The following is a 27,444-nucleotide window of genomic DNA, read 5'->3' on the forward strand; positions in this document are numbered from 1 at the left end:
TAGGTTGTATTTTTGTGAATAATACTAATGTATGTTCCAAAAAATATATGGGATTTCTAAAATTCTAATGTCTAAGTATATGCTATCAATGATAATTATGGTTATTATGTTATTATAAATCATAGAAATAACTTGTCAGTGCTATGTACCTAATTTGGAAAATAAACTGGTATCAAAGAGGATATAAGTCTAATGTTAATTAAACATGGACTCATGAAAACCAGGATGTCCACCTTGTCCTTCGTGAATCCTTAAAGCTTTTGCTTCTAAAAGTTATGCGTTCCATGACTCATCACGGAAAAGATAAAATAATCCAAATTAAATACATTGGTGCAATGACTTACAAATTGTTTAAAATAGTTTATAACCAGTGCTTAATCCCATATTACTGGGAAAACAATTAAAGCTTCAGGTACATTTGGTCACCTGATGGGCCATTTAGACATCTTATAAAGGGGTTTCATTCAATTGTTATTTTCAGTGCCTGTTTTCTAGTTGTATAAAAGCTTTCCCATGCAAGAGGGGTGATGTTATAACAGTAGATTATTATGCCACAGTGTATTTTTACCGGGTAAAAAAGCTTTTTATGGCTTAAATCTTCTAAACAGCAAAGAAAGACTGTCCTTGCCATCCACACTACAACAAAACTTCAGGACCTTGGACTTTGGGTTCATAGTCTCACAACTGAGAAGGGTCCCTCCACACTTTTGGAGCTGTGCACCCATTGGAACCCTAGAGGTAAACCTAACCAGGGAAATTTCTCCCAAGAAGAAGATGGCGTCTTTGATGTGAACCGCTTTTTCAAATTCACAGATTAAGACTTCTACTATCATGAAACTCTTATCTTTGAATTTTTTTTTCTTATGGGGTATACTTTTATTTGTGAAGGATTTTGCAGCCAGCCTTATACATGGGTAACCTTGTACTTTAATAGATAAAATATGAAGGCCCAATGTAGGTAAGAAACTTTAATCATACATGCACTGCCTCATAATCAGTCAAAACCAAAACATTGGTTTATTCCTCTTAACCCACATCATGGGTTAAAGAGAACATTGCCAGAAGGCCTTCACTTTTCTAAAAGGGCATCCTTTGTTAGGTCTTTTTTCCATGGTTTAAAGTAAAGAAGCAAAGATAAGAAATGTAACCCTCATGATAGGTTCTATAGCAAATTCTACTGTAAAGGCTACAGTTACACAACAGACTTTAAATTCTCTTGTGAACGTTATGCTAAATAATATAATTGGCTAAACAAAAAGTATCTATGCAGCTGCTGGCACTTATGGCCTATGGAGAAATACATCAAATGAAGATTATAGAAATTCAGTGGTAGAGAATTAATGAAGAGATCACTTAGTTAGGTAAGTAAATTCTTTATCCAGCTCATTCTTTGATCTATTTGATGTTAGGAGGTTTGGTTTATGGGAACCTTGGGTAAGGAGCATACTCCAAACTCTTGGTACTATCCTTGCAATAGTCATAATAATAGTCTCCCTGGTGCATTGTATTCTCTCAAAGGTTTTTAACGCTTGCATTTGGCCATCTCCAGAATGTCATACGGTCTCTCTTCAACTGGAATAACAGGAGCTGAAAGAAATGTGCAACCATGAGGACACCATAACCTATAAATGATATGCTGAGATTGGAAACTCAAAATCATGGTAACTGAGAGTGATGCTAAGGCCCTAAATTTTGGTCATGCTCTCACCTAAATGAAAAATGGGGAAATTTTTAAACAAAATTCTGGGAGGCCATTGTTTTGGACTAAGCTCATGCACTAGGCCCCAACAAACCAAACTGAACAAAAATGGAGTCACTCATGCTGACTTTAAGGAAACACATAGATTCTAAAACAGACCAGGTTTTGTTTTTTCTCCTGCAAATCTCTATGACAAACATTTCTGACAAAATAGGTATCAACCTCCTGAAGTTCCCATTAAATCTTTTTTTTTTTTTTTTTTTTTGAGATGGAGTCTCACTTTGTTGCCCAGGCTGGAGTGCAATGGCACGATCTCCACCTCCCGGGTTCAAGTGATTCTCCTGCCTCAGCCTCCTGAGTAGCTGGGATTATAGGTGCCCACCACCATGCCCAGCTAATTTTTGTAATTTTAGTAGAGATAGGGTTTCACCATGTTAGTCAGGCTGGTCTCAAACTCCTGACCTCAAGTGATCCACTCGCCTCAGCCTCCCAAAGTGCTGGGATTACAGGCATGAGCCACTGTGCCCGGCTGCCCATTAAATCTTTTAACCGAATCCATTTCCTCTAGCATAGAGACCATTGAGCTTCAGATGACTGTGCAACAAGGTTTCAGCCAGTTCCAGGTGAAGGCACCACCCCTGGCCATCAGGAAGCCACCCTGCCTCCACTAGACAGAGTAAGGTGAGAGTCCCATGATCTCCAACAGGTAGGGATTATGCCCCAAGTCAGCATGAAGCAGTTATAGAAGAAAGACCTTCAGTGCCTCTGCCTGCCATGAAGACTTATGGGGATCATTTCTCTAAGCGGGGAGATGAGGCAGGAGAATAGGGTCTAGAGGCAGGGAACCTAAGGTTGTTTCATACCTGACTTCCTAGAACTAATTTGAAAGGAAAACCCTAACTTTCCATGCCTAAGTAACAAAAGTACCAGAGGCTACTCCCTTTGACGTTTTCTGCAGGACAGATGGGAAATTGGCTGTTCTAACAACAAATCAGACTGACTGGGGGTTAAATATTCATTTGCAACTTTGTAACTTCACCCCACAACCAATCAGACTGACTGCAGGCCGAGTCTTCATTTGCATAGAAGTAGAACTTTGTAATTTCACCCTAGCCTCTGATTGGTTGCTTTGTGCAACCAATCAGATGTTTGCACAGGAGTGTGACCTTTGTAACTTCACTTCAGCCTGTGGTTGGCTGCTGTCCGCATCCAATCTGAGACATGAGGTGAACATAAAGTGGCCAATAGGAAACTTCTAGGGGGTATTTGGACCCAAGAAGATTCTGTATCTGAACCCTTGAGCCCCTGCTTGGGTCTGCTCCCACACAGCGGAGTGTACTTTTGTTTTCAATAAATCCCTGCTTTTGTCCTTTTGTTGCTTCATTCTTTCTTTGCTTTTCTGGGCGTTTTAATTCTTTGTTCAAAACACCAAGAACCTAGACAACTTGCAGTCACCACCCTCTCCTGGTGACAGCTCTTCCAGTCAAAATGATTGAAACATCATTTGCCTTTAAATATCCCATTCATTTGGCAAGCATAGAGTGGATGCCAACCATGTAAGAGACACGTTGGCTCTGGCGTGAAAATGTAGAAACGGTCTCTGCTAGCAAGGGGCAGATAGGTTCATGAGCGAGACCAAATTACAGAGCACAGCGAGTCACATCACAGCTGGCAGGAGGAACAAGAAGGAAACTCACAAGACAATGCATGGCCAATCCTACACTCAAAGATGAGGCAAAGCTTCACCGGTATCTCAGTCCGTGCGTGCTGCTATAAAGGAATACCTGAGACTGGGTAATTTATAAAAAAAAGAGGTTGATTTGGCTCACAGTTTTGCAGGCTGTACAGAAAGCATGGCGCCAGGATCTGCTTCTGGGGAGGCCTCAGGCTGCATCCACTCACAGCCTGAGGGGAAGAGGAGCTGGTGTACGCAGAAATCACATGGTGAGAAAGGAAGCAAGAGAGAAGAGGGAGGCATCAGGCTTTTTTTTTTAATCCTCTACATTTATTAATTAAAAATAATTTCAACTTTTATTTTAGACTTAGGGGGTACAAGTATATGTTTTTTAATATGGATATTTGCATGATGCTGAGGTTTGGGGTATGGATGACAGATCACTGAGGCAGACTTTTTAACAACAGTTCTAGGGGGAACTAATACTGTGAGAAGTCACTCACTATTGGAGGACATCACCAAGCCACTCATGAGGTATCCACCCCATGACTCAAACGCCTTCCATTAGGTCCCACCTCTAACACTGAGGATTGAATTTCAACATGAGGTTTGCAGGGTCAAATATTCAAACTCCAGGAACCAGGACGAACTGGAAGAAGTTACCGCTGCTCTCAATCAAGCCCAGAATTCCTGTCCCATGCAGACTAAGCATTTTCACACAGATCTTTCTAAGTCCTTAGGTCATTACAGGAGTAACATTCCCTCTGGCTGAAAGGGAGACATCACCAGGAGGTCCCTCAGCCTTTTGCACAACTGATTGTCCAGGAGCTCTGTCCTGTTCTGATAGGGGCTGAGCTGAACCCTAAGGCTCAGGATTCCGGGGAATAGCACCACTCAGCCGGACCTCCCCAGGGACCCCAGAATCTACAGTGACTCAGACCCCTGTACAACCTGGAGCTTGCACATCTATTTTTTTCCTTTCACTTATCTATTCACTGGGTCAATCAGTCCTTCAACAAACATTTACTCAGCCATCACTGCTCACCAGGCACAGAATAAAAGCAACACACAGGACCAGAGTATGGGCCTTAGAGACCTGCCCGTCTACACTGCAAGTTTCTACCAGGGACATCGGAGCCCAGGTATTGAAAAGGGCCTTGTGGATGCCTTATAGAGATGAGAGATGGAACAACTTTGCATTTCCAGAGGGCCCTGGGCCGAGGCCACATCTGCAGACCTTCCTTGAAGTGAGCAAGCAAAGTTGCTTGCCTTGGCTTTATGCCTGACGATGGCCCCTCTGTGGAAGGCTGCAGGCTTGGACTCAACCCTGAGTCTTGGGAACCACTAGAGGAAGAGTAACAGGAGGTGGAACCCAGGGATGGCCACATGCAACCTGTTTGTCCCACCTCATGCCTCTTCCCAGCTATGGGTCCATTCAGTCATTCACTTATTCCCATAAAACCATACACTACATTTCTTCAAATTTCTTATGGGCCTGAAGCCCCCTTAATGCTTACCAAACATTTAATGATTTTTTTTTTACTCTCTCAGAAATTAAATATGGACATAACGATCGTCACTGTTAACTATTGTCCTCAAGAAAGTTCCACATTTCTCAGATAGATAAATTTTACATTATTACCACAAATGGGCCATACAATGCTTGCAAAGTGCCCAGAGAAGTCTCTGGTCTACAATGGTGCCAGCTCTCTCTGCATGTTGGCACTGAGGAATGAAGAAGGAGCTGGAAAATATGCAGGAGCAGACCCAGACAGAAGTCAACAGGCCAGGCTGATTGGAGGGGAATGTTGGCGGTCTGAAAAAAACCAATTCTTCACCCCCTACTTTTCTTCTTCCCTTCTCAATATTTAGTCTCCTTAAGGAGCAGTAGGAGGCCTAGGTGAATAAAACCAGAAATAGTGAATGCAGTAGAAGGAGACAGTCTTTAGTCCCAAACTAGAAAGAGCTGATAGACAAGGTAGCGATCTCCCTTTCCCTGGAGGAAAGCAAGCAGATAACAGACAATAAACAGGTGATAAAGCTATCGAACAAATTTAAGCAAGAGAAGGACTTTAAGGGAGAGAAAAAAAAATAGCATTGCCAAGGCATCAACTATCAGGAACTCAGCTTGGCCTTTGCATATTACCTTATTTAATACCCACAACAATGCTAAGGAATGTATTACCATCTGCATTCGCCTAAGAAGGAGATATAGCTCAGAATAAGTAACATATTCCAAAGTCACAAACTGGATGTGGTTCTGACTCCAAAGCCCATTCTCTTTTCATTATGGTCACTGGCTCCCTGGAGGGGCAGGAACAGTGCACAGGAGTCATTTGTGCATTCAGCAGATGTTTGCTGAGAGTGAAGCTACTATGCTGGTGTGAAGATACAAAAATGATTAAACCCCTGGATTATCACAAGGAATTCCAAAATTTTGGAAGGCAGCCTTGATGCCTAGGGAACTAATTGCATAGATTGGAATCCATAGGCCGGCACCCCTCCTTCTGTTCCTGCCCATCTGCCCCAAGCCTGGGTGGCCTACATCAGTACAGGTGCATCCAAAGAGCAGGTGCTGGCTCTCCTGTGCAATTCACCTCTCCCAGAAGCAGTATTTCCCAAAGCGCATTTCTCAGAAGAGTGGGGCTGTGTGTTTTAGACTAAGAGCGTTCTCTGGTCCCGGGTGTTTGGGAGGCCTGCAGGATGCACTCATTATTAGAGGATCACAGTGCGTGCTAAAGGAGGAGAGGGTCTGCCCCCACCCACGTTGGAGCTGCCTCACCCATTCACGTCTCAGAGGGCTCTGCTGCTCTCTAGAGAACAAAGGCTTTCAGCCCAGCAGGTGGCTCATGCCTGTGATCCTAGCACTTTGGGAGGCCCAGGTGGGAGGATTGCTTGAGGCCAGGAGTTTAAGACCAGCCTGAGTAACATAGTAAGACCCCATCTCTACAAAAATTTTTTGTTAAAATTAGCAGGGCATGGTTGCACACGCCTTTAGTCCCAGCTACCCATGAGGGCTGAGGTGGGGGGATCACTTGAGCCCAGAAGGTTGAGGATGCAGTTGTCTGTGATTGAACCACTGCACTCCTGCCTGGATGACCCTTGCCCCAGCCTGGAGCAAGACCCTTTCTCTAAAAAGAAAAGCAAAAGAACAAAGGCTTTCAGAATCTTTTGGACTGTGGCCCAGAGTAAGGTATAGATTTTACACTGCAACTCTATACAGATGCCACACACACACATACATACAGATGAAGCCAAAGTTCAGTCAAACAATACTTGCCTTTACTATGTGGGTTGCATTCTAACCGTTTCTATTTGGTTTTCTTGTAATACTGAGTCATGACCCTCTAAATCAATTTCACGGCTCCACAGTTTGGAAAACACTCACCTAGAATACAAGAAGTCACTTGAGCTGATTGCTAGATAAACTAGCCCCACTTTGAATGAGAGGGTCGAAAAACTGACATGAAACTGTGAACCAGGAGCCTCAAATCCCAGCGTCACTGCTTTTGGGTTGTGTGATCTGGGTCAGTGGCTTCTCTTTCCTGAGTGAATGTGAAAACCTAATGGTATCATTTAGCATGGATGCATGCTAGAAATACACTGGAAATAGATGTCACTCAAGAGGCATTCTCAAGGAAAATTTAACAAACGGACTGTCTGAATCATGTGTGCAGGGTTAAAGCAAGGAAAAGGAGAGGGAGCGTTTACTAGAACCTGGAGTGAGAGCTGTGAGAGAAGCTGCCCCATAGGACACAGGCAGGGAAGAAGCTTGGTGGTGAATACCCTGACCCCTTCTCTTTCCTCCCTGCAATCTCCTATTAATATTTCCATTAACCAACACCAACCAGAAGCCAGAGGGCAGAGGCGTCCATTGTTGAAATCCTTACAGGTCAGCTTCCTGGCACCCCAGCAGAGTGAAGAGTGGAAAGTGGATCAGGAGGGCTGAATGGAGAAGAGTCCTCACCCCAGTGATGACAGCATAGTGAGGGACAGTGTTTACTGTGCCACCTCCCAACAGCCAAGTGCCATTCAGAAAAGTGGTGCCCTCAGTCCTACAGCCCTTACAGTTTGTAAGTGTTTCCCATCCATTTTCTTTTTTAAATTTTTCTCTTCTTTCTTTCTTTCTCTCCTTCCTTCCTTCCTTCTTTCTGTCTTTCTCTCTCTCTTTCTTCTTTCTTTTTTTTTTTTTTTTTTGACTGGGTCTCACTTTGTTGCTGAGGCCAGAGTACAGTGGTGCAATCTTGACCGACTGCAACGTCTGCCTTCCGGGTTCAAGCTATTCTCATGCCTCAGTCTCCAAAATAGCTGGGTTTACAGGTGTGCACCACCACACCTGGCTACGATGATGCCACTGCACTCCAGTCTGCGTGACAGAGCATTCTTGTCTCAATAAATAAATAAATAAATAAATAGAGCCTCAGGGTTGGCACTACAAGGTATAGACACGGATCAGGCTGAAGGTGGAGAGTCCTAAGGGAAGGCATGGGCCCCTGACATCTGGAAACTGGTCTGACACTCACAGTGAGACCATGTTCTTTATGCTAGACATACCTGATCTCACAGAACACCAACATCAAGTGAGGTCACTAGACAAAAACAAAATCACTGTGCAGCCCTCCTAAAAACCACCACTCTTGGTAAAAAATGAGTGACTGCTACTTCTTTACCAATTACAGCCTTGTCCTCACTCTAGTCTGCCCTTCCTGTCAATAACATTTATCAAGATACCAAACTACAACATCCTTCTCGCTTTCTGTCAGTACCCAATCCATCGCAAACGTTACCTTCTTACACCCTCCTCAACATTACCCAACCAAAGCCCAGACTAAAGCTTTCATCAATATCTTCTTCCTGAGATGCCCCACTATTTTTTTGTGGAGAGCATCCTTCCTCACCATATCAAGTAATAAACCCAGCTGGCCAACTGCAGGTGTGTTCCTGGTGGTCTGTGACTGGAAGACAGTGACATTCAGAAATGAGGGAGTTCAGAACATGTTGCCCCCAGATCTGCTGCTGTAGAATATTGACTATTTTGAGTTAAAAATGGATAAGAAAACAGCAGATGAAAGAAGAAAACTCTGATCTGTTTCTTAAAAGCAAAAGATAATTCCCATGTGAAGAAGGCACTCTGTACCAGAAGCAAAGTCCCACTCCCATCAAGGATGGGGAATTGAGACCAAGAAAAATCTGCACATACAAACCTTGTTAGACTCACCGTTATCTTCCTGGCCACTTCTCCACCCAACTAACCATGTTAGCCCAAGCCCCTTTGCCTTGTCAAATTTTCATAATGCACTACCCTTTGTCCAATTCACTATGTGTTTACTGTAACTGCCTTTTGGGTCTTCATTTCCTTAATAAGGCCCCCGTGTCACATAAAACTTGTGTTAAATAAATGTGTATGTTTTTCTCTCGTTCATCTGTCTTATGTCAATGTAACTCGCAGGTGCAGCCAAAAATCCCTATGAGGGTAGAGGTGAAGTTGTGCCTCCCCTCCAACAGCAAGGATCCAGGGCAGGCCCATGGAGGGTTGGGATCTGGGGACGAGCAGAGGCAATAGCCCTGCACTTCTGGGTAGTGGGGGATCCCAGGAAAGCCACCGAAGGCAAAGGTCCCAGGCCTGCTCTGGACAGGAAAACAGAGGGCTTGCCCAAACACCATAACAAATAGAACAAGGACCTTGCAGAGTCCAGAATTTACTTCAGAAAAGTTTATTTTAAGCAAAAAGAACATGATAAAATTACAGTTAAAAGAAAAAATCCAGCTGAGCATGGTGGCTCACGCCTATAATCAAAGCACTTCAGGAGGCTAAGGGAGGAGGATTGTTTGAGGCTAGGAGTTCAAGACCAGACTGGGCAACATAGTAAGACCCCATCTCTAAAAAAAATTTTTTTTTAATTAGCCAGATTGCTGGTCCATAGTCTCAGCTACTTGGGAGGCTGAAGTTGGAGGACTGTTTGAGCCTAGGAGGTTGAGACTTCAGTGAGCCAAGATTGCACCACTGCACTGCAGCCTGGGTGACAGAGCAAGACTGTCTAAAAAAAAAAACCATAAAAGAAAGAAAGAGAGAGAGAGAAAGGAAGCAAGGAAGGAAGGAAGATGTAAAAGAAAGAAAAAGAAAGAAAGAAAAGAAAAGGAAATAAAAGAAAGAAGGAAAGAGAAAGAAAGAGAAATCCATCGAAAGAAAGAAACAAAAAAGAAAGAAATCCATCGAAAGAAAGAAACAGAAAAGAAAGAAATCCATCAGAAAGAAAGAGAAATCCATCTAGTAGCTCTGTGTTGGGGGATTAAAGAGACAAATACTGGTGGCTGGGAGCCCAGTGAGGAAGCTGTGGGGAGGAAGTACATTGGGATGCTCAGAGACTACCCCAAGTCCCTGCTTGGAACTTGGAGTCTTTCTCCCCTTCATTCTCTGCAAACTCAACGTATTCCTTTGAAGCAGAAGTGAAAGAACCTAAGCAGCTCCAGTTTTCAGAATTGCTTGCTGCTCCCAGAATGCAGTTGCCTGTCTCCTTGCTCCTGGCCAAAAAACACCAAGAGGAAAGCACTGGAGAGCAGATAATTTAGCTCCTCAGAGAAACACTACACACAGATGTCAGAAGAGAAAATTAACCCAGAGTTTGTGGACTAGATTCTCCTTCAGCCATACAAGATGCATGTCTAATTAATGGAAATGACTTTGGAGCAATGCCTTTGGTTTCATGAGGGGAAAATATTTGAGATGATGGATTTGTCCAGATGTATTTTCTTGATGCTGCCTCCAAAGAACCTTGAAAAGGAAGGAAAACAAAATGCAAGCTAAGTGTCAGTGGTAACTGATTTGTAGCTTGTAATGTTTTATTAACAATATCTGGTTCATCTGCTGTTTGGGAGAGAAACTTTTAATTCTAACTGGTACCTAACCAGTCCTAAGCAGGCTCTCTGAATACCTTACTTAGCACCTATGAAAAATGGCTCAAGCTTGAAGTACAAAAGGCTAAATAGTAATTTGGAAGTTTGCTGTGCTTCAGAGTGAAGCCCTTTCCTGTCCTGCATAGACAAAGATGTCTGCTGGGTTTCATGAATGTTGCATGGCACGTGTAATTACGCTAGATAATCACACCTCACCCAAGCCCCACACCTGATGATGAACAGGCTGTGGCAGGCTCTGTCTCCATCCTCATGAGGAATTATTCAGCACCTAGACTGTATTCCACTTCTGTCTGGGCCCATAAACATACATATTTATCAAAAGCTTTTGCAATTCTGACACCATCTACTCTAAAACACTATCTTATTTGTGGGTAATCAGCACCTCATGGATATTAGATTTCTCCCTTAATTTTGCTAGCGTGGCTTTCTTTTTGGCAGGGAAAGGTCAGGACTCAATCAGGTGAATGTTGCTAAGAAAAAAAGAGCAGAACAAATTCCTGCTCTGGGCAGGAGGATGCTGTGGGTCAGGGATGAACGGGCCTCCTCCCTGTTTTTCTTCTGCTCTCTCCTCGGTTCCCAGCACTCCCCTGCCCCCACCACCCTGACCCAGCCTTCCTGTCTCATTGTCCAGAGATGGCTGTGTGGTCAAATGGCTCATCACTGAATAGAGGTAAAGAAGTATCAAAAGCATGAGTACCTGTATGTCAGAAGAACTCAGAAACAGATGATGGGCGAGTTGCCCGGAGATAGCTGAGCCTTGTACTGAGATCGTGAATGGAGATACATCTTCCTGCTCCCATCTACAGCTCGGAAGACCCAGCCTCACATCCCAGTCCAGTCCTGGCTCCTCAAGACTCCAGACCCACGGAGAGGTGGCGCTGATGGTGAGACAGCCAGGAGGATGGTTTCTACAGTAACCCACAGAGTGCTCAGAACTCATTCCTCAAATCAGCCACTTTCAAATCAGAAACTAGAAAGAGGGAGATGGAATAAAAAATAAAGGAATGTTGAGATAATCACACAGCTGGACCCTGGGAGGCAGTCCATGGGCTGGGCAGTATCTCAGTAAGGTTTAGGATCCAGGGTCACATCTGTGAGGCCTCGACCCCAGCCCCCCAACCTTCTATCCAGCCAGCCAGCCAGCCTTTAATTCATTTGGCTGTCACTAAGTGGGCACCTAGAATGTGCCAGACATGGGGCTAAGCACTAAAAGTGCAAAGACAAGCTGGACAGTGTCTAAACCTTTTAAATCCATTCATTCATCACTTCTTCAGGCGTGGACTGTCTCTACTAGGTAACAGATATTGCTAGCTGAATTTAAGGCAAAGGGCCAAACAGATGTGGTCACCGTCCTTTCATAAAGCACAGTCTTCACGGGTGGACATATGTTTATTTTGTGTTTATTTGTTTGAAGATCAATTATAAATTGAATAAGTACTAGAGAAGCAATACACTGAGTTTTTTAGCAAGAAAAACAGGAAACACCAAATCTGGCCTGGTACCTTTGTGGAGGCTGCTCTGAGGAGGTGAGCTGAGGTGAGGAGTGAGGGACCAGGTCCAGGGGCTGAAAGAACATTCTAGGCAGCAGGGGCAACCAGGGGAGAAGACCCTGACTTAGGAAGCACTGAATGTATTCAAAGTGGCACTGCCATCCCTGCACTTTGGGAGGCCAAGGCGGGTGGATCACCTGAGGTCAGGAGTTTGAGACCAGCCTGGCCAACATGGTGAAACCCTGTCTCTACTAAAAATACAAAAATGTGCTGGGTGTAGTGGTGCATGCCTGCAATCCAGCTACTCAGGAGGCTGAGGCACAAGAAACGCTTGAACCTGGGAGGCGGACGTTGCAGTGAGCTGAGATCACGCCACTGCACTCCAGCCTGGGCAACAAGAGTGAAACTCTTTCTGCAAAAACAAAACAAAACAGGACAAAGAGAAACACACAAAGTGACACTGCCAGAAGGCCAGGGGACTGGGCAGAGTGACAAGGGAGAGAGAGGTGAAAGATGGGGTGGGAAGGCATAGGGAATGAGTAGGGGCTTTCCTTGGGGTCCAAAGACCCCACCAAGGGGTCCATAAATAGAATTTGGTGAGTCTGTGGAAGTGGATAAAAAGTTATTCTTTCTTTTTTTTTTTTTTTTTGAGACAGAGTCTTGCTCTGTTGCCCAGGCTGGAGTGCAGTGGCATGATCTCGGCTCACTACAAGCTCCGCCTCCCGGATTCATGCCATTCTCCTGCCTCAGCCTCCTGAGTAGCTGGGACTACAGGCACCTGCCTCCACGCCTGGCTAATTTTTTTGTATTTTTAGTAGAGACGGGGTTTCACCGTGTGAGCCAGGATGGTCTCAATCTCCTGACCTTGTGATCTGCCTGCCTCGGCCTTCCAAAGTGCTGGGATTACAGGCGTGAGCCACCGTGCCTGGCCAAAAGTTATTCTTTTGTGTTCACCAACCTCGAGCTGAAATTGAGCGTGTCCCTAATAGTATTATTAGTACCTGGGACCTTGTCATCAATATAAGCCATAGAGGCCTCCATTTCACAGCACGGTTTTTGCAGATATCATGCTGTATCATTTATACTGATCACAACGTTGGAATTATGATGCTTATCAGACCTGCTGCTATAATGTATTACTAGAAAAGCAAATCTGTTATTATATTACATTTTAATGTTAATAAGTATATTTCAATATAATTGATTTTGTTAATTCTGTGTATTTTACTACATGCATTTAAAAAATTGTTCAAAAACGGGGTCCACTGGCTTTGCCCAAAGGCATCTATGGTACAACAGAACTAAGGACCCCCAGCTAAAGCTCTCTGGAGGAGCTTGCAGTCTGGAGGAGAAGGCAATCTGGGGCCAGAATGAGCTGAACTATGAATGGGGCAGTGCCTGGGGCTCTGGGAAGACCAAGGAGGCAATCCTTGCACCACCTGGGATGGGTGTCAGTCATGTCCACAACAATGGTTAGAGGCATCTTCTCAGAGTGCATCCCACCCCTGCCACCAGCCAAAGGCAGGCGCAGCACAGGGAAGGCCACCAAGTCAGGCCCTGCCCAGCTGCTGTGACCTGGTCTGCTTCACCCCAGGAGGGGTGAGAGCAGCCTTCCCCAACCCTCTGCATCCCATCACCATGGAGACCAGGGCAGAGTCTAGCCAGAGGGAAGACAGTACTCTGTCCTTGTTATTTACTTACTCATATTCTCCCTCCTTCTCTTGTTCATTTACTCTCTCTCTCCTCTCTCATTCCCGCTTTCTCTCCTCTTTGATTTTTTTCTCTGCCTCTTTTCCCCCTCTCTCTTCCCCTTGCCAACTTCCTCTCATCTCTATTCACTTCTGTGTTTTTCCTCTGCATTTATTCCACAATCCTTCACTTCTAACCTGCCACAGAGCCCCGGAGCATTAGGAACTGGGCGGGAGCCCATAAATCTGATAGTCAAGGCTTCTCTCTGCCCTATTTTTAAGGTGGGAAAACAGGCCCGGAGAGTGGAGAACCACACCCTGTCTCTAGAAGTGCCTAGCACACCCTAGTCCTAGCCCTGTGCTTTAGCCCCTGTGCCTGGAGAGGGTCTCAGCATGGCACAGGCCTCAAAGGCAGAGCTGGAAGGGCCTTGGCTTGCCTCCTCCTGGCAGCCCTCAGCAGTGTCTATGGGGTTGGGGGGGTAAGCGCCCTCTTCCTCATCCAGAATCCCTGCCTTGCCCATAGTAGAGCTGGTTCCCAAGCAGAAGAGCAGCAAACTGAATCCAAAGTCAGGGACCTTTGGAAGGCATTCTCTCCTCAGTGGAAATGAGCCTCTCTCTCTGCTCCACCTGCCTCCCCAGCACCTGCCCTGGGAAATAGAACCCCATCATCAGGGGAATGACAAAGAAGGAATGACGGGGTCCCTTGCCAACCTGCTGAGCTTGGCAAGGACCTCACAGCCTCTTCTTCCAGAAAAGACAATGACAGCAGGGAGGGGGAATGAGGTGACACTAATTCCTGTGGAGCCTGCCTGGGATGGGGAGGGCCAGGGCTGGGGGGTGACTTCCCAGGGTGAAGCTGGTGCCCCCAGCCCGACCCTCCCTCCCTCCCCTGTGCTTCTGAAGCGTTTTGCGCACTGGCTCGTCAGCACTGCAGCACTATCTGGTAGCTGCCAATTTACTTTATTATGACTTGTTGGAGCATGAGGCCTGGGAAAGCCCAGGCACTTGGTAAATTTCAGTTGAGGAAAGTGAAACTCAGTGAGCTTTAACACAAATATAAATGACTGTTGAAACATTTCTAAAGTTACAGAGTGAAGGGAGAAAGTGGCATAATTCATATCACACACCAAAGCAAATGTCTAAACTGCTTTCTTTCCCTCCCAAGTCAGGAGAGGAGCAACGAAACGGGCAAATGGAATGTCAAAGTGTCTCCCCATTCGTGGCTGCCGGAAGGTGGCTGAGCACGATGGGCCAGTCTTCACGAGATCACATAAGTGAGTCTCTGGCCAGGCCAGAGGGAAGTAACAGCCAAGAGCCCTGCTGAATTAAAAAAAAAAAATATATATATATATATATATACACACACACACACATATATATACGCATATTATATATATATGCGTATATATATGCGTGTATATATATATGAAGATTTGAATGGGGGCCCAAAGAGAAGGGGCCCTAACATGGGAGAGTGGAGGAACAGTGGGAGGGTTGAGGGGCCACCAAGCAGGAGCACTGGGGCTGCACAAAGACCTCTTCCAGCACTCCTCATGATGGGATCCCCCTGTCTCTCCAAAGCCCTCAGAGAAAGGGTACTTTGGGGTGAGCCACTGTCCATGGGAAGCAGGCGAAAGTCCACAGAGTGCTTGCCTGAGCTGTGGCTGGAGTCAGAGGTGGGGCTGAGAGGATGCAGGGCAGGCCCAGGAGGTGCTGGACAAGAATGTGTAAGTTATGAGTCAAAATGACTGGAACACTCTCCTGGCTCACTGCACCACCTCCTCCACTGCTCATGGGTTGAATGAGATGGGATCCCCCAGGAGAGGCCAGAGCCCCTGGGGCCCAGGTGCAGCTGAGGGGAAGGGGTATCCAGCAGGCTTCCCTGACCAGCTGTCCATCTAGGCCCCTGGCCCTGCTGGCAGAGCTGGCTGCAGCCTGATGCCAGACTGGGTGAGGACATTATGCTAAGTGAGGTAAGTCAGGCACAGGAAATACTGCATGATCTCATTGAGATGTGGAGTCGACTGAGGTGTGGAGTCTGAAAAAGAAGAAGAAGAAGAGGAGGAGGAAGAAGAGGAAGAAGAAAAAAAGAAGAGGAAGAAGTAGTAGAAGAAGAAGAACAAGAAGGAGAAGGAGAGAAGAAGGAAGAAGGAAGAAACAAGAATGAAGGAAGAAGGAAGAAACAGAATAGAAGAAAAGTGGCTCCCAGGGGTAGGGAAGGCAAGGAAATGGTGGGGAGATGTAGGTTAAAGAGTGCAAACTTGCAGTTATGTAGGATGAATAAGTCTGGAAATCTAATGTACAGCAAGAGGACTACACTTACTAATATTGTAGAGTATATTGAAAATTTACTGAAAGAGTCGATTTTAGGTGCTGTTAGTGTGTACACACTCAAGGAAACTATAGAAGGAGATGGATATGTTAAATTGCTCATCTGTAAATAATCACTTCACTATAAATATGTATATCAAAACATCTTGTTGTGCATCTTAAATTTACACAATTGAAAAAAAAAAAAGGCTGGCCAGACCAAAACTCAGGGCCACTGCATTCCACCAGGGGGTGCTGTTTGACATCTGCAAACACCTTTCACAGCCTCCTCCGCCAAATATTTCAGAAACCAATTTCCAATAATGCAAACACCCTACTCACCTGGCTGCAGAGTTGGGAAATATCTTGTTTCATTGCAAATGAGTTTTACCATCTCCTCAGAGCTCTGAACTTAGCCATCATGCACAGTCTCTTAGTTGGGTCAGTGTCCCGGGATGGAATTTCCTGACCTTGTCACCGGTTCTTGGATCCACACCTTAGAGCAATTCATTACTGTTGGAACTGCCTGCATCTGGTTCTGGCCTCGCCTCTCAACCAAGGGAGAAACAAGACAGGAGGGAGGGCTGCAGGAAGCTGCTGTGCTATGAGAAGCAGGTGCCCTTGGATGGCTTCTGCAAACTCCCCAGGTCCCAGTTTTCTCATTGGTGAAGAAACCATAATGGGCAGACCAATAGCCTTACAGGCTTGCTCAGTGGCTATCCTGACAAAACAAAAGACCAAAACACAGGTTAGGAGGTGTTACCTAAAATGTACAGGAGGCCATTGATTTGGACGGAGTTCCTGGCTGTGCATCTGGCCTGCGGTCACCCAGTACTCCGGGCTCTGACACACAGGCGGCAGCTCCTTCCTATGAAAGTGCCACCCAGGTTGGACATGTTTTTAAAAGCTGATTGTTAATGAGCTGGAAAGGAAAGGAATAGAAGCCATTATGATCACTCTAAGAAAGCATCTCTGATTCATGGATTATTTACTATTGATTATTGAAACCAATGCCATCGTGCACGCCCTGTGCCTGGTTTTAAAACCTCTATATCGTTGGAGTTTGGGATTTATTTGGAAGCACTATAATAAGCAGCACATGACAATTACTTCCCTCAGTACTCCCTGTAATCAAGATAAATTATCCTGCTATTGATGTAAATAGGATATGAAAATCTATAGAGTCCTCCTGAGGAGAATAAACCCTACATTATGCTCACCTCATTTAAATTTTGCAGCAAAACCATTTTGGGGTCAATCAAAAATACATTCCCCCAAACTTGTATTGCCATCCATCCTCAGTCACCTCCAGAAACAATTAGCAAACAATACCAGTGAGGAAGCACTCAGCCTAGGGGCGCCTGTACTGCTGTTATTATATTCGCCTTATAGAGCCTCCATGTCCACAGACCTAGGGCATCCTTTGACACTCACAGGTGTCTTATCATAAATGTATTTACATAGGACACATATGTATTTAAAATTTGTTTTCCCCATTGCTAAACAACCTCTTATGAAAATTCAAAGTACGATTAATTATATATGATTTTTTTGTAAACAACAAATGGCCAGGCACAGTGGCTCACGCCTCTAATCCCAGCACTTTGAGAGGCTGAGGCAGGTGGATCACCTGAGGTCAGGAGTTTGAGACCAGCCTGGCCAACATGGTGAAACCTCGTCTCTACTAAAAATACAAAGATTAACCAGGCGTGATGGCTCATGCCTGTAGTCCCAGCTACATGGGAGGCTGAGGCAGGAAGAATCGCTTGAACCTGGGAGGTGGAGGATGCAGTGAGATGAGGTCGTGCTATTGCACTCCAGCCTGGGTGACAGAGAGAGACTCTGTCTCAAAAAAATAAAAATAAAAATAAATAAACTCAATTTGCATTACTTCTCCTTCTCTGATTTTTGCCTCTTCTTTTCCATCAAGTGCTTGCCTTTTGAGCCAGCTTTCTGCGGCTGCTTTTCTTCTGCCAGAAAAGGTGCTGCCCTGAGCAGCTCTGTACTCTCTCTGTCTTTCTTTGATTTTCTCTGTTTTTCCTATCCCTGAAACCCCATACTTTATTCATTCAGTGGGGATGCCACAGCCTTCTTTCCTAGGAATTCCTTTCAGTGCAGAACGCTTCTGGCAGTCTCAACTTTTTTTACGCACCTAACCTCTCTTTCTGAATTTGTTATTTAATATATTGTCCTTTTATTCAGCATCTTTACTATAAAACCTTCTTCTTTATAGCAAGACAAGCATAAAATCCTCTCTAAGCCATGTCTTTTCAAGCTATTTTATCTCAGTCTTAATTCTCCTAATCTCACCTGTTTAAATGAGGAGAGAGAAAAAGGAAGAGGAGGAGGAAGAAGATGAAGAGAAGGAGGGGAGGAGGAGAAAGACTCACAGTGACAATCATTTGACTATCACTGGATGTTAGGATTATGAGTGATTTATTTTACGGTCTTTATTTTTTCAGCATTTTACAGACTGTCTGCAATGAACATGTACACTTTATTCCAGTTGCCCTAAAAAGCTGAGCCTATGACAAAAGCTTACAGGCTAAAGCTTTGTTGGAGGTGCAATCCCAAAGAAAGAAGCAGGAATGAGGAAGAAAGAGGGGCAGAGAAAAAGCAAAAACAAATACTGAGCAGTGCAATTCCAAGCCGGTCACAGTCTCACAACAAAACATAGCTGACTGCTCAGTCACTTAGGACCTCACCAGAGAGGCCACAAGGAGCTGTGAGCCACAGTTAGCCAAGGAGGGTCAGGAGGCACTGGCTGTCTCAGCCTCTCCTGGGCAAAGTCTGCACTGACTCCCCACACTGGCAGACCACGTGGCTCCACAGGAAAAGCCAGGCTGCAGGGGACCTGACCCAGCCATACCCAGGTGCACCGTTCCTCCTGTCACTTAGCACCGCACGTGGGGGCTCTTGGTCTGCAGAGCTGGTGGCAGCAGCGGAGGCAGTCAGGGCTCCTGGAACACAGAGAGCTGAGCTATTCCTAGAGCTGCTCTGGCTGGAGGCAAGGCAAGTCTGCTGATCAAATGCTTTTATAGCTAAGAAAATAAGAAAAGCTTGTTTTAAAATATTAGATTCCATTATAAAGTCTCGATCCTTTTAGCCTCAGCTTGCTCTAGGCTCATTCAAACCTTTTTATATCCAAGATCTACACTGGACACAGTCCTTTAAGACAGAGTCATAAACCACAAAGCCCACGGGGCCAGGCCAGGAACACGCACAGGAAAGTGAGCTGAGTGGAGGCTGCGGAAGTGCCGGCTGGGTGGAGGTGGAGCGCACACACCTCTAAGTCACGACTGCCTGGCTTCGGCCCATGGCTGTTACACCTTTTGACTTTGTTCGAAAATATTTTAAAATTGAAAATCACGACTTCTCTAAATGTGAAAAATCTCATTTTTCACTGTTGACAAGTGGACTTTTTTTCCCCAATATTTTGAGCTAAACAAAACGTCAGCTATCCACAGACAGTTTTTATTTGTCCACAAGCTTGTGATGTCTGCTAATAGAAAGACTATGGAAAACACTTCATTTTCCCAACCTCTGCATTGCCTCACATGATAGCTCACGCTTTCATGAAGGTTCCATGTGTAAGACACTGAGTGTTACACATGGAGTTCCTCATGTCGTTTTGGAGCAGCACTGTTACATAGGTAATATTATTAGTCCCATTTTATAGATGAGAAAACTGAGCCTCTGGAAGCTTAAGCATCTTGCTCAAGATCATTCGGATGGTGCATCGCTGGTGTGGACTCTGCATACCTTCAGGGGCCAGGCCTCCATTGACTTTTCCACTGAAGATGTGCCCACACGTGTTAACCTCTCTGAAACTCACAACCCTGTCTAGTTGCAGGCTGCTTGGCTATCACTATTCCGCCAATAAAGAACTTGAGACTCAGGGATGTAAAGTGACCCTCCAGAGGTTCCAAGCGTAAGAGGGGAGGCAGAATTCAAAGGCAGGCATGTGTGACTCCAGCCCCAGGAAGCCCCAGCCTGGGGATCCCCAGCCTGCTGAATTTACAGAGCTTCAGAGCGGTCCTGGGTGCTGGAGGCAGAACAGATGGAGATCGGCCCAGTACTCACATTGGAGAAAGTCCTCTGGACACAACTTGCCAGTTTCACGCAGCTTTCCCCGGGGCACTCACTAAAAACAAGATTGGGTCTTCTGACATACCCTGAAGGTAGCCACTGCCAGACAGCCTTCCCCAATTTATTTCCCCAGTGGCCTTCATTTCCCAGCTTCCACACCCACCACTAACAGCCTTCCCCTCTGAGAACTAGACTCACTGAAAGCGCGGACTGTGTTTTAAGTGGCTGTGACTCCCCAGGGATCATTTTACCTAATAAAGGAAGAGATAATCTATGACACTGTGATATAATAAGAAATAGACATATATACATATACTTTTTTACCCCATGCCTCTTGCTTCTGGCACAGAGCTCTTAAGACCTTTGTAATTTCCTAAGCAATTGACTATCTAACACAGAGCTCCTAAATCCCTTGGAATTTCCTGGGTAACAGGAGTCTCTTTGGTTCTTATGAAGTGACTCTTGGTGGGCTCCTGGGTGGCCTCAGGATGGGGGCTGGTTGCCAGGGGAACCAACCATGTGATTAGGGGGTTGGAAGTTTCAGCCCCACTCCTTGATTTCTGGGAAGGGGATAGGAGGTGAAGATTGAGTTGATCACCAATGGCCAGTTGATTTAGTCAATCATGCTTTTGGGCTGGATGTAGTGGCACACACTTGTAATTCCAGCACGTTGGGAAGCTGAGGGGGGAGGGGAGGATCCCTTGAGCTCAGGGGTCCAAGACCAGCCTGGGCAACATAGTAAGACCCACGTCTCTACAAAAAACATTAAAAAATAGCCAGATATGGTGATGTGGTGGTTCTAGCTACTGGGAAGGCTGAGCAAGGGGATCAATTGCTTGAGCCCAGAAGGTTGAGGCTGCAGTGAGCCATGACTGCACCACTGTACTCCTGTGCCTGGGGCACAGAGTGAGACACTGTCTCAAAAAAAGCCCCAAATTATGCTTTTGTAATGAAGCCCTCCATAAAATCCAAAAAAGACAGTTTGGAAAGCTTCCGGTTGCTGTATGTGTGGAAGATCCTGAAGCGGGCACTGAAGCTCCCTGCCCTCCACACATCCTTGGCTGTATGCGACCCACCACCTGGTTGTTCATCTGCATTCTTCACCATATCCATTATTAATATAATAAACTGGTAAATGTAAGTGTTTCCTTGAGTTTTGGGAGCCATGCTAGCAAATTGTGGAACCCCAGTTAAAGCCAGTTGATCTAAAGTGTAGGTGATAACTTACTACCTGCAATTCTCGTCCAAAGTGGGGCAGTCATGTGGCACTGAGCCCTGATCCTGTGGGATCTGCCCTAACTTCAAGTAGATAGTGGCAGAATTGACTTGTAGGACATGCGGTTGGGATCCACTGAAGAAAAGTGTGGGAAAAGCCCACATATTTGCTGTGAAGTTTGTGCTGAGTGGTTGTGGGAATAAAGAAAACACAATTTTATTGTCATCATCAAACTCATCAATTAGTAACACTTCTTAGCTTTTAAAACCCTTTGAAAGGCTGATAAAAGCTGTTGGTTCTCCCCTCAAAATAAGTACTTATTAAACCCAATGCTCCATCTGATTTTGGAGACGTCCTGTGCCGCCTGAAGCCCATCCCTGCACTGAGGTTGAGAACTCCTGATGCAGTCGTGGTCCTTCTTCATCGATAAGTCACTTCCGGCCCACAGGCTTGTCCTCAGATCACTCATGAGTTTCTGGCAGGCCAAGGATTCCTGCTTCCTTATGTTTATTTAGAGTTCATGGTAGACACAGACTAAAAACCTACACAAACTGGCCTCAGAAAAGGGGAAGGGAGACACAGTTTCAGTGTGGAATGATGGAAAAGCTCTGGAAGTGGACGGTGGTGACAGCTGCATGACAACGTGAATGCACTTAAAGCTACTGAATTGTATGCATTAAAATAGTAAAAGTGGTAAGTTTTGTGTTGCATATATATTACCACAATAAAAAAAATTCAAAAAAGTAAAATAAAAGGAAGAGTACATTTTAGGGGCTGGAGAGTACACCAGGGAAGCTGCTGGCTGCTGGACCTCAGGAGGGAACGAGAACATTGCCACACTAACCCCTGCCCCTCCCCTGTGGCTTCTCCTTGTCCACTCTTCCAGCTTAGGCCCACATCACAGCTCTCACGCTTTTATTCCCCTCCAGCAAGAGAAATATTTCCTCAGGCTAGGAGGCCACAGCTCATACCCAGACACAAACTCGTTGGAGGAGGAATCTGATTGCTCCAAATTGGAGCTAAGAATCCTGTCTGGGCAGCAGGGAAGAATCTGTTAATATAATCATGGCCACCAGAGAAGTGTCCATCACAGGGGGAGGCAGAAGAAAGCAGTGTGGATGCACATCACAGAAACGAAGCCATGAGACGCACCAGAAGGCTACACGCAGAGCAGCATAGATAGAGCTGAACCGTCTATTACCGAGTAGAAAGAGGAAGAAACAGAAGATCTAGGTGGGAGCTTCTCCAGCTTGAATCACAGAGGAAATCACTAAGGGACCCTCTTAAAATGCAGGGACTGCTTCCACAGATCAGAAGCAGGGCCTAGGACTCTGCATTTCTAACAAGCTCCAGGTGAGGCTGCTGGGGCACACACCACCTTTGAGTAGCCAAGCTTTAGAGCCCAAGCTCAGCTTTTGTGTAAATCAAAAATGCATGCCGGAAGCAGCTCTACCTAGTTTACAAGGATGCATGCATTCTCCAGCACATTACCAAACACAAGATGAGAAGCAGGGAAGAGGTGAGGGTGTGGAAGTGCAATGAGAATACGGGAAAGAGAAATCTACAAAATGGGAGAGGGATCTTGCCCCAACGGCCAGTGAGAGCACGCTGAGAGCTGAGGGTGTGATTAATGTGACTCGTACCCACAGTCCACAGAAGGAGAAGGAAGGGCTCTCATGCGCTCGAGCAACTTCCTGGACCCTGCTGGCTTGGCAGGTTTCCTGGGCCAGCCCCACCGGCTTCCTTAAGGGACATTTGAAATGGTGACTTAGCTTTCACCTATAAGCAGATGGCTTGGTGAGGGTGGTAAGATTTAAAATCCACTGCCCCTGAACTTCCCACACACTTCCCACACACAACTGTATTCAGTGTGTCTTTCCAGGATATAGAAAAAATATTTGCTTAGATTTATGCTAACCATTTGATTTGCATGCACAACGCAAAAAAAAAAAATCAACATCAGTAATCAAGGAGGCTAATATGCAAATGTATCAAATCATCATCCCCAGGATTTTCTAATAAACAAAAGGCTGAGGAGCAACAGCTAGTGACGCTCCAGAGCTGCAGCCGGGCCACAGCAAGGGGAGAGGGAGAGCCCCACAGCACAGCTCACGTGGCACGGAGCACATCACTAAATGGAAATGGTGTGATCCATTTCATCTGCCCCCATAACACATGCTGCTATGGCTCAGCTGTGTCCACACCCAAATCTCACCCTGAATTCTCATAATCCCCACATGTCAAGGGTGGGGCCAGGTGGAGATAATTGAGTCCTGAGGGCAGTTTCCCCCATGCTGTTCTCAGGATGGTGAGTGAGTTTTCACGCGATCTTATGGTTTTTTTTTTTTTTTTTTATAAGGGGCTCTTCTCCCTTTGCTTGGCACTTCTTCCTGCCACCTTGTGAAGAAGGTGCCTGCTTCTCCTTCACCTTCTACCATGATTGTAAGTTTCCTGAGGCCTCCCCAGCCATGGTGAACTGTAAGTCAATTAAACCTCTTTCCCTTATAAATTACCCAGTCTCAGGCAGTTCTTTATAGCAGTATGTAAATAGACTAATACACATGCTATCCAATAGATTAAAGAGACTGAAACACAAGTGTGTCCCCAAGACAGGAAGAGCTGGGAAAATAAAATACCTGACACGTGGCATGGTGCCAAGCGGAGGTCCCATGGTCTGCTTTCCCTCAAAAACTTTATTCCATCTCTGTTTCTCCACTTTCACCCTATTACCTGGAGAGTGGAAAAAATGCTCCTTCAAACAAATCACTCAATCCAAGGAACAATTTTTAGCTCATGGAGTCTCACTGATATTGAAATATGGGCCTATAGTTTGAATTGCTTACAACACACTGATTAACTCAGGACTAAAATGATTCATCATACTGTTGGTGAACTTAGCAGCTTAGCTTCTGTGTGTAGTAACTAGATTGGCACTTACTGAGCACCTGCTGTATGCTGGGCAGTGTACTAGGCACTGCAACTGAGGAAAAAAAGTATTTTTTTTTTTGAGACAGGGTCTCACTCTGTCACCCAGGCTGGAGTGCAGTGGCATGATCTTGGCTCACTGGAAACTCTGCCTCCGGTTCATAGCTGGGACTACAGGTGTGTGCCACCACGCCCGAATAATTTTTTGTATTTTTAGTAGAGATGGAGTTACACCGTGTTAGCCAGGATGGTCCCAATCTCCTGACCTTGTGATTCACCTGCCTCGGCCTCCCAAAGTGCTGGGATTACAGGCGAGCCACCGCACCTAGCCGGAAAAAAAAGTTTTAAAGCCTGGACAACATGGCAAAACCTCATCTCTACAAAATATACAAAAATCAGCCAGATGGGGTGGTGCACATGCCTGTGGTCCCAGCTACTCAGGAAACTCAGGTAGGAGGATCATTTGAGCATGGGAGGTCGAGGCTGCAGTGAGCGATGATCATGCCACTGCACTCCAGCCTGTGTGACAGACCTTGTCTCACAAAAACTAAACAAAAACATAAACAACACGGTCTTAGATGTGGGCATTGTCTATCATGTGCCACCCACCTATCTATCTAGAGAGACAAGACTAACATATACAGAATAGATTAGAGCAACAAATTGTGTTCCTATACGTCCAGTGGATCAACTTCATGCTTCAGGCATGGCTGGATCCAGGGATGCAAACAATGTCACCAAGACACTGCCGCCCACCCCCTGCTCCCCCAGAGAAGCTTCCTAGGCTTGAAGCTCTCACAGAAGGAAGCAGCCAGGAAGGAGAAGCAAAAAGAAGCGCTGGCAGGCCCCGGCTGGAAGATAGTGAGATGGGGGAGGAAACACAGAGCCCTTCTTTCTCTTGTGTCTCCATCAGTCCCTACATCAATTCTGCTTGGCTCTCTGGGTCACCTGCTCCTCCTGCACACACTAAGCACTGGGCAAGACTATGGCACTCTGGTTGGTCTTTCTGAATCCTGGACCCTTCCCAGAAGGGGAAGGGAGCTGCCTAATGGTCAGGTTCAACAAAGTCACATGGAGGGGCAGAGCACGAAGGTCACTAGAGAAGAATCTGCTGGGCAGACAAGTAACACAGTATGATTGAGAATGCAACAATATCACACTGGAGACATCACCATGGGTTGAAATAAATTAGGCGAGAGTGGAGCGTTTCTAAAAATGCTTGCTGTAGACTGAATGTTTCTGTCTCCCCAAAATTCATATGTTGAAACCTAATCCCCACTGTGATGGAAGCAAGAGGTGGAAACTTTGAGAGGTGATGAGGTCATGGGGCAGAGCCCTTATGACTGGGATCAGTGCCCTTATACACAAGGCCCTGGGAGAGCTTCCTCATCCTGTTCTGCCACGTGAGGACACAGCAAGAAGCCGCCATCTGTGAACCAGGAAGCAGACCTCACAGACACCAAATCTGCCGGCCCCTTGACCTTGGAGTTTCCAGCTTCCAGAACTGCGAGAAATAAATGTCTGTGGTTTGTAGGTCACCCAGTCTGTGGGATTTCATAATAGCAGCCCAAGTGGACTAAGAGAGAGGTAAAATTAAACACAGCAATTACACACATTTGGGGTCTCCCATATGACAGGCATGTACTCTTTGTTATCAAAATCCAAAATCCAAGACTCACGGGCTGCAGGAGCCATCTCTGCCCATCCCCCACGTTCATCTTTTGCCATCTGTCCCCCTCCTCCCATGGGGCTTACTTCTATTTTTATTATTTCTGGCTCTTACCTCAGGGCCCTTGCACTTGCTGTTCCACTTGCCAGGAATTCTCTTCCCTGCTTGTCTTAAAACTGATTCTTCTCATCCTTCAGTGTCCATAAGAAGTGTGGCTTCCTTAGGGAGTGTTTCTCCTCCCGCCCTTGATGAGCTGGTTGCCCTCCTCCCGCGCTCACTACTGAGTCCCCAGGGTGGGGAATGCATCTGTACTGACCATTACTGCACCCCATTGCATAGTCCTAATGCACAGTAGAAACTTGATAAATATTTCCTTCCTTCATTCAACAAATATTTACTGAGCACTGACGGTGTGCCAGGCATGACAACAAGTGTTTAAAATACATCAGTGCTCAAAACAGCCAAGATCCTCTACTCTCAAAAAGTGTAAATATTTTTTCAAATCAATGACCGAGCCCACTGACCAGAACCCCAGACACTGAGTAGTTAAGCAGAAAGCAGCTGCAAGGGCAATGCAGGTGGAGGGAAGAACAAGCCGATGGCCCAGAAGGCAGGATGAGAATCCGAGATCCACTCTCCATGATCTGCCATGAGTTCCACCAGAGGCCTGGCCATGCCTTGGTTTCCCCCAGCCCACAGCCTGCAAATAGCTCCTCAAAACCCTTGGGGTGTGATGGCCCCTGCTCATCCTTCTGAGGGCACAGGCAGCGAACTGAGAACCCCTGTGAATAGCACTCTGGAAAAGTCAAGTGCCCTCCACCTGCTGAATCACACTTGACTTTTGCTAAAATCAAGACAATTACAAGATTGTTCCCGATCCTATTTAGTACGGCTGGATGGCCCTTGAGCCAAATTAGAGGGAGGATGGGCCTGGAATGAGAGAGGATGACATAGGTTCCATGAAGCTCCCATAGGAATTTCACTCTTGAGGTGATGCCACAGCCCTGGCAGGCTGCACAGAATAAAAGTCCACCTTGGTTAGATGCTTCACCTGTTTCTAAAGGAAACTGTACTCCATCATTGTTCAGGAACTTAAAACATTCATTTAAAAAGTAATAGCAAACACTCAGTAAAAGCACACTTCGACCACCCACTCTTCAGACCAGGGCCCCGCCCGTTTCAGAAATAACCATTCTTACCAAATTAGCGCATGCCTCTTCCAGAATTTTCTATGCATTTACATACACATGTATTCTTTAATTTTTTTCTTGGTTTTGTTTTATATAAATGAGTTATATTGTCATTTTGGTTCTAAAGCTTTTCTTCCTCTACATTATATTCTATCTTGAAAGTCTTATTAGTACATATATATGCTTTTTTTTTTAATTTTTAGAAATGGGATCTCGCTTTGTCACCCAAGCTGGAGTGCAGTGGTGTGATCATAGCTCACTGCAGCTTTGAACTGCTGGGCTCAAGCGATTCTTCCACCTCAGCCTCCTGAGTAGCTGGGACTACAGGCGAGCACCAACACACCTGGCTAACTTTTTAAAATTATTTTTTGTAGAGAGAGGGTCTCAGCTCGCTATGTTGCTCAGGCTGGTCTCGAACTCCTGGCCTCAAGCAATCATCCCACCTCAGCCTCTCAAAGCACTAGATTATAGGTGTGAGCCACCCTGCTCAGCCTGTCTATTCTTGTCAGCTTGTATGTAGTACTCCACAGTAACTTTGTCATTATTTATTCAGCATTAAATCATTATCTATTCCACTA

Source organism: Gorilla gorilla, chromosome 20 (assembly GCF_029281585.2).
Source record: "Gorilla gorilla gorilla isolate KB3781 chromosome 20, NHGRI_mGorGor1-v2.1_pri, whole genome shotgun sequence".
Classification (NCBI taxonomy): domain Eukaryota; kingdom Metazoa; phylum Chordata; class Mammalia; order Primates; family Hominidae; genus Gorilla; species Gorilla gorilla.